Source organism: Diuraphis noxia, unplaced genomic scaffold, assembly GCF_037042655.1.
Source record: "Diuraphis noxia isolate RWA-SAM2 unplaced genomic scaffold, SU_Dnox_SAM2 contig0002, whole genome shotgun sequence".
NCBI classification, from domain to species: Eukaryota; Metazoa; Arthropoda; class Insecta; order Hemiptera; family Aphididae; genus Diuraphis; species Diuraphis noxia.
Window position 1 is genome coordinate 48,017,289 of NW_028301712.1, and position 8,014 is coordinate 48,025,302.

The window sequence follows — 8,014 nt, forward strand, 5'->3', positions numbered from 1 at the left end:
GGATGTAATATATTGTAATATGGGGCAAACGTAAATTGCGCCCAACGAAAGGAAATAGTTGTAAATTGCGCCCGGTATTTTTCAGGTACAAATTTCTGTATTGTAAATTGCGCCCAACAGAAGTATTATTTTTATGATAGTCATTTAGCATTACCCAGAGGACACCACGAGGAGGTGACTATCACTGTCCTCCAAAAATTTTTTTTTTTGGCTTATCTACTTGAAATGAATAAATATAAAAAAAATAAAAAAAAATAGGAATTAATAAAAATAGAAAAATTATTTTTATTTTTTTAAATATTATGGTATTAATTATAGTTGTTTAAATATATTTTGTCAGGTTAAAAATGTTAATAATAAAAAATACAGTTATAAGTTATCTGCATAATATAGTAATGAGACATAATATTCACATATTCAGCACTAACTAACCTAACGTTCGGCTTATCCACCAATAAATGAACAACAGTATTTTTAAAATAGGTAACGATGAATTCAAGATAGATATCATGGGCGCAATTTACTATGCCCGTTTTAGACCCCGAAAAATCCCGGGCGCAATTTACTATAGTATTTTTACTACCTACTTAATGTGGGCGCAATTTACAAGCGCCCGTAATATGATAACGATGATGAGCACGACGGGCGATATCCGTTTTTGCGTACAAATGTACAACTCAATTGAGCGCACGAATTTTCATTACCTCCGATAAATGACCCAAAACGTAGGACTCGTTTGTGTACATAAAGTATAAGCTATTATAGCAAAGGTCAACTAAAATCCGGAAAAATAACTAATACAAATAATGTTTAAGATTATATTTGTCACTTTTACAATAAGGACTGTCCGTAAACAACAGGCGTGATTTTTTTCGTTAATTTGATTTAAATTAAATTTGTCTCATTATTATATAAATGTTATGTTTGTATATTTACTATCTTATTAATTGTAATGTAATACTTCTTTGCCGTTAATCTAACTGATTAATCGCTATAATATTTTGTGGCTATTTTACGTGTACCTTATCGAATTTTGCACTGCACGTTACAATATAAGTCTAATTTAATAATTGCACGCAAACGAGTCGTCATTTTTCTGGTCAAAATTTGTATTAGCTGGATTTTCACGTTTTCCTATGTACGCAAACGAGTAGATCAGTTTACAGGTAAAAAATTGTGTATTGTGCGCAAACGATGAGTATCACCGGGCACGACGACACGCGACGAAATACCAATTGTGTAGGTACATAAATGTTACCTATATGACCTGTGTACCGCACTTGTATGGGCTGTATGCCAGTATGTTGTATAGCATTTTATGTAGATAGGATTTAGGTGGAGGGGTAGTATATAATGTAGTATTTAGAAAGGAACGTGGATCCGGGGCGGAAACAAGACATTTTTAGGGTTGTTTTGTTTGTTCACGGAAACGTGCGGTTATTGGAGTGTTGGACATAGGAATAAAATAATATAAAAACCAAATTCCGCTGCTTACAAAATATGAATCAATAATCATTACCTATATCATGGAAGTATAATAGCATACCCTAAAGCTCTTTGGGGGACAAAAATCGATACTAGGAAATACCTTTTTTACGCAAGAAAAATAATTAGTACGTATCTTAAAATATTTATTATGGTAACAAATGATTAAAAATGAGTGAAATGATATCAGAATAACGGCAGTGACAACGTTTTACTCACATTTAAAATCATAATAGTGTGATCGCTATGCTAACCTCTGTCCGACGTATAATAACCATACATGTTATGGCCGAGTGGTATTTGTGGTATCTGTGGTATTTGTTACAATATTTTTTTAATTAAACAGTTAGACTTTTCAATATTTGTGTATTGCAGTGTAGGTATATAAATTATCAGAATTTTACATGCTTATAAATTATAATAACTTTCAGGTCACGCCAGTGGCAATCTTTTGGCTTTTGCATACCCTGAAAAGGAGCTGTGCGCCACGCCTATGACCATCATAATGCCTAAATCCAGCCAGGCGTACAATACTCAAGTCTTATGAGTTTATATACAGGGTGATTTTTTTATCATGAACCACTCATTATTACAAAAAATATCAATGTTTTTAAAAATATTTTTTTACAAAGTTTCATGTTGTTAAAAAAACAACATTTTTATTAAAAAATTATGTTTTTTAATATTTTTTAACCTTATAATTTTTTTACTTTTTTGAATGACAACCTAGAGTTTTAATTTCATATTCCAAAGCAGAATATTTTTCTAAGTGTTTTGATACGTAAAAATTGAATTTTGGACGAGTAGTTTATGAGTTATAAGTATTTAAAGTTTAGATTGGCAGAGTGGAGTGGACGGGGTTACCCCACAAAATGTTTGTCCACTACTCCACTTCTCTAAACTTTAAATACCTATAACTCATAAACTACTCGTCCAAATTTCGATTTTTACGTATCAAAATACTTAGAAAAATATTCTGCTTTGGAATATGAAATTGAAACTCTAGGTTGTCATTCAAAAAAGTAAGAACTTAAAAAATTATAAGGATAAAAAATATTTAAAACTATAATTTTTTAATAAAAACGTTGTTTTTTAACAACATGAAACTTTGTAAAAAAATATTTTCAAAAACATTGATACTTTTTGTAATAGTGAGTGATTCATGATAAAAGAATCCCCCTGTATAGTGGCAATGTAGCATAGGCAATTTTAGTTGTTTTATTGTAATTTAAAAATATTATTCGTGGGCATTAGAAACTTTTTAAGTTCCTATATTATTATATTGTATATCCACAATGAAATTTTTGAATAATGGAGTTTTTTGTCAAAAATGTACCTATTCAAATTTCTTTAATAGTATTAAGTAATGAGTACCTACTAATAACTAATAATAAATTTAATAACTTTAATAGCAAAAATATCATAATAATATGTACCAAGTAACGTAGAATGATTACTAATTACTACGATGAAAACTCCCTAAACACGAATCCACCTCTCACACAAACCTTGAAGTCTGTACCTTTTGCCTAAAAAACAGAGGCAGAAAACTGAGAATCGAATGCCAAGGAATTGTATTAGGAAATTTTGCATACCCCACATACATAGGCGTTATGCTAGAATTTCTAGATCATCCCTAACATATAAACACCATTATTTAATATTTATGTGTGGGGCCAACACATACATTACGAATTCTGCATTATTAGTTTGCTTCTCTGCTGAAGAATTTGCCAGTCCTGTGTGGATCAGGCCTGTCCACGCAAAACAATTAGGCTCCATACTACCCATACTAAATTTATCTTACCAACTCGCTGGTATTACCCCACCGAATATCCGCCGGGAGGTCGCAACAGACTGCGAAAGGACAAAAGCAGAAACTGATAAACGAATCCTTTACACATAGTCACATAGACAAAACATACCTAATTTCAGACTTAAATTCAAAAAGAGTTTTCTTAAAACGAAAAAATCTCTGAAAAAAATACCCCAAAGAGGTAGATACGAAGAAAAAGGTGGAAACACTCTCTCTCCAAGGAAAACAATGAACTAGAGTCTGAAACAGCGGAAATACTGCCAGCAGGACACGAATCAGACTGGGCCAACTTATAGATCCTTAGATATACTTAAATTAGGAGTGGACAGATCTACAGATCCAAGAATAACCTAAAGAAATGGGACATCCTTCAAGACATCTCCATAAAATGGGAGTGTGGTATGGACAAGACATGGAACACCTACTGAACTGTCAAAGCTCTGCCCATCTCCCTGTTCGAATGAAGACTTTCTGTCAGAAAATCAAAATGCTATTGAAGTAGCAGGATTCTGGTCAAAGGTAATCTAAAACGAAAACAAACGTTACCAACTCTGACAATTGTGTTACTATAAAGTTATATCCATTCATTCCATTCCTAACTTCCTAAGTCTATTTAGTATTTATAATTATATTTAATAACCAATTTATATATTTTATTATATTTTATTTATTTACATCCATATAGACTCTGAATTGTATATGTTTATTTTACTGATTTACCTATGATTTATTACCATTTGTTCGTATTCATATAATTGTGGTTCTATGACATGAAAAAAAGTTATGTAGAATGTCAAACCAGTTTTGATCAGAATCATTTAACCCTATACTGCGTATTAATATATGTTTACCGAATTTTGTAAAAGTTTATGGACAAAAAGCTATAAGGGTCTGAATTATGTTTGACTTTCATTAATATGAATAATTTTAGTAATTTAATTATTTTTGAGAAAAATATTAAGAGAATGTAAAATTTTATTTATTTATTAAATTTTCTAAAATGTTTAATTCAATTCTGTGACTATTGCACAATTTCGCCTGGGAAGGGGTGAACGCATCTCATTCCACACGGTAATAAACTAATATGGTATAAGAACTTACTGTGCTTGTGGTAGAAACGAACTACTAGATCGCGCTAATGATGGATTAAAAAAAAAAAACAAAACTGAAAATATAACATCGACAACAGAGTTATGCCCATAACATAGAACAATAAGCATGATTTCTAAACTTATTAGAGTTGTGAGTAAAATGGTTCTGATTGGCCCATATTTTTATGGCAGTAACATTTTTTTTGAGGGTATTTTAATACTATTTTTTAATAATATGAAAACTACAAACATGACAGTTGCTTGCATTTTAGATTTGTTCTTTGATATTATTTTATACCTTCTGAAATAGGTTGATGATATCATAATAGTTACATACATAGTACCTATTAGATACTATACAATATGCTTCAACTTTGAGTTATATAATTATTTATGTTTTACCTAATCACAATATCATTATATGAGCGTTTTGCATCACGACAGCCTGCATCTCTTCGTAGAATCGAAGTAAAAACAAATCAAAAAAGTACGGTTCATAATTTATAATGATGGTCATCTAGATAATAATCTTACATTAAAATTTTATTAGAGGTTAATTCACTTTAAATTTTAAAGTAACAGAGCTACAAGTGTTCTTCTGATTGTAAAAAGTTACTAGGTTACGCAGTCGTGAGACGGAGATAACACAAAACGCAGGTATCACGTCCTCTTAAAAATTTTAAATTTCTGAGGATACTACAAAATAGGAGAAACCATGGTACTGCTATATGTCATCGGTGAACGCGGCAAATTTTAAAACCTCCAAGACTTTATAAATATTTATAATATTAATATACCTATAAACTAGTACGCAGGGCTAGTATATCTATAAAAGTATAAATCTGTGGCTAGTGTGGCACATCCAATTTAATATATTCTGTTCGGGTAAATGAATAATTTCACAAAAATCAATATTCAGTATACTAACATATACATTTCAAAGTGGCGAAGATGATGCGTTCAGCGTTCGTAACCGCACAAACAAAAATGAACAATCAATGTTTTTGTAAGTTTTATTTTATATTATTTTGTTGCAAATATATTAATATAAATATTTCAAAACGAACGATCATTTTAAATACCGAAGCGTGCAATACATTAAATACACGAACTACGAAGCAACTATAATATGCAGCAGCTCAGCGATTGTCGAGTTATTTTTTACTCATTATTTGTACGCCGTATCACAGTCATAGAATATTAATAATAATTTTTGTAAATAGTATTATAAACGGTAAACCATACACCCTTTAGGCCGAGTAAAATCCAACAATTATTAATGTTTCACGCGTACATTTTATTCTAAACAGAAAGTTTTTTATATTACTTCCACAAACCAAAAAAATAAATATGCTTAAAATAGGTATAAATAAATCGTATAATCGTATAAAATTGTATAGAATTAATGTAGATTTTACTGTTTGTACGGTTCATTTTGGCATCTGGAGTATGCGACAACCATTTATTGTTTTATAGTTATTTTCTTATAACAGCTATAACTTATTATCGGTGACTGACGTATAGAAAATAGTTCAATGTCTAGATTAGGACCAAAACTTGTTCCGATATCATGGCTTATGTTTAGTTCTTCTCTTAGTTTTTCATATATTTTTCATTCTAAAAAAATGTTTGATTGTGATTGTAATGCACACGCTAGGAATATAGGTGGTTTTCTTCATAATTGATTTATTATAATAAATATTAATTGTTAATTTCGTATTCGGAGATAATGTTTGCCGTGGAATATTAAAAACTAGCTGGCGCCTGACATATTAGTACGGAAATTTAATGCATACACTATAACTTTAAAAATCGGTAATCATCACGTTTATTTTAGTCAACATTTTTATTCAATAGTTTATAAAAAATATAATTTAATAAAAATATGCATGAGCTTCTAAAATCCAAACACCATCTTAATCGATAGTCAAATATAAATTTAAAAATATTTAATTAAAATAATATCTAGGTACTCTATAAGTATATTGTTATGCATTATTTCGGTATAGTTATCACATTTCATTATTTCAATGAACAAAATAGTTTAAACGGACATCGTTGATATAAAAGTTGTATAATAATACATATCTGTGGATTTATCTAATTGATTTAGTATAATATAATCTATGGCGATTACCAAAGTCGTTGCAGAGACGCAGTCGATTAAAGATTCTAACATTTCAATTAGATGGCAAAGCAGACATGAACGAAAAACATCCTGCTTTCCGGATATTTTTTTTCTTCAATAAATCACATTATTTTTAGACTTCAATTCAGCAGTATCTGATGCGTTTCCGTGTCAACGTCGGGAGTGCATACACGTCACGGACTCCAACAAAGCCCGAAAGAATTCATATTTAAGGTACTTACCTAACTATGTTTTCAACAATTTTTTTGCGGCTTAAAATAATATTTTCTTAACTGATAATAACTATAAAATTATCAAATGCTTTTGAACATAATTTATTATTATTTTAATAATATAGGTAATACTTTTTTAAAACACAATGTAAAAAAAAAAAATATGTGTATAATTTAATCATTATTTTCATAGTTTTTTTTTTAAGTTTTTATAAAAATAATTGTAACTTGTAAGTATCTGGAATAAGTTTAGCTTTGCACAATGAAATTAAATCTTTTGTTTTTTAATTTGCAAGATTCCAGACTCTTCAGTAAATGCAAATTTCAAATTTATGTTTGATGATTTTATTTTTGAATATCTAGTTTTTTTTTAAACTATAATTTCTTTAAAATCTGACTGCCCATAATTTGTTTGTTGTTGTATAAAATAACCTGGCAGGGAATTCTTTTGTAATTTTAATCATTTTAATATCCCTCCGTAAAAACATTTGACCCATAGTGATTTTTTTTAAGTTGTTACCAAAATCTTTACTAAGAAACCTTGTTCATTCATATAGCTAATCACTAGTTAAAATGTCATCACATTCTGGTTTAGACCTTTTTCTGAGCTTTCATCTTCCTTCTAGTCCTTGTCTTTAATAGTTTAATACTTTCATTAAAATCTTCATTTTCTGAAGCTGTAGACAAAATACAAACTGTTGTTGAGCATAAAAATCATATAAACATCAGATTGAGATAACATTATTATTTACTACTATTTATCACACTAAGTTTCCATTGGTACCTACAGCTTAATGAAATTTCGTGAACTTTCATTTGATTTATTTTAAAGTGTATAGTAATGTAAATAGTATAATTTTATAATTATTTTGTATATTATATATTGGAATTGCATTTATCATTTATTTTCTAAAACACAATATATCAAAAATTAATAAATAATAAATTGGAATAATATTTTTAAATTATTGAAATAAAATAAATAAACGAATTATAATAAGCAATAATAATTAAGCTTTGTATAAAAAATTATTAAAATAACAATGAACTGATATCAGAGTTCTAGTAGCCAATAGATAACTTGTTGCTGCTAGTGAAGAAATATTGATAAGTTCTTGAATAAAATATTTAAAACGCATGTAATCATTAGTTATATACGGTAAAAATTAAATAATAAACGGGTAATTTAGCAATATAATATTATCTGTAATGGTTAAAAATGAATAGGTCATAAAATATTGTTGAACATTTTATTGAAATT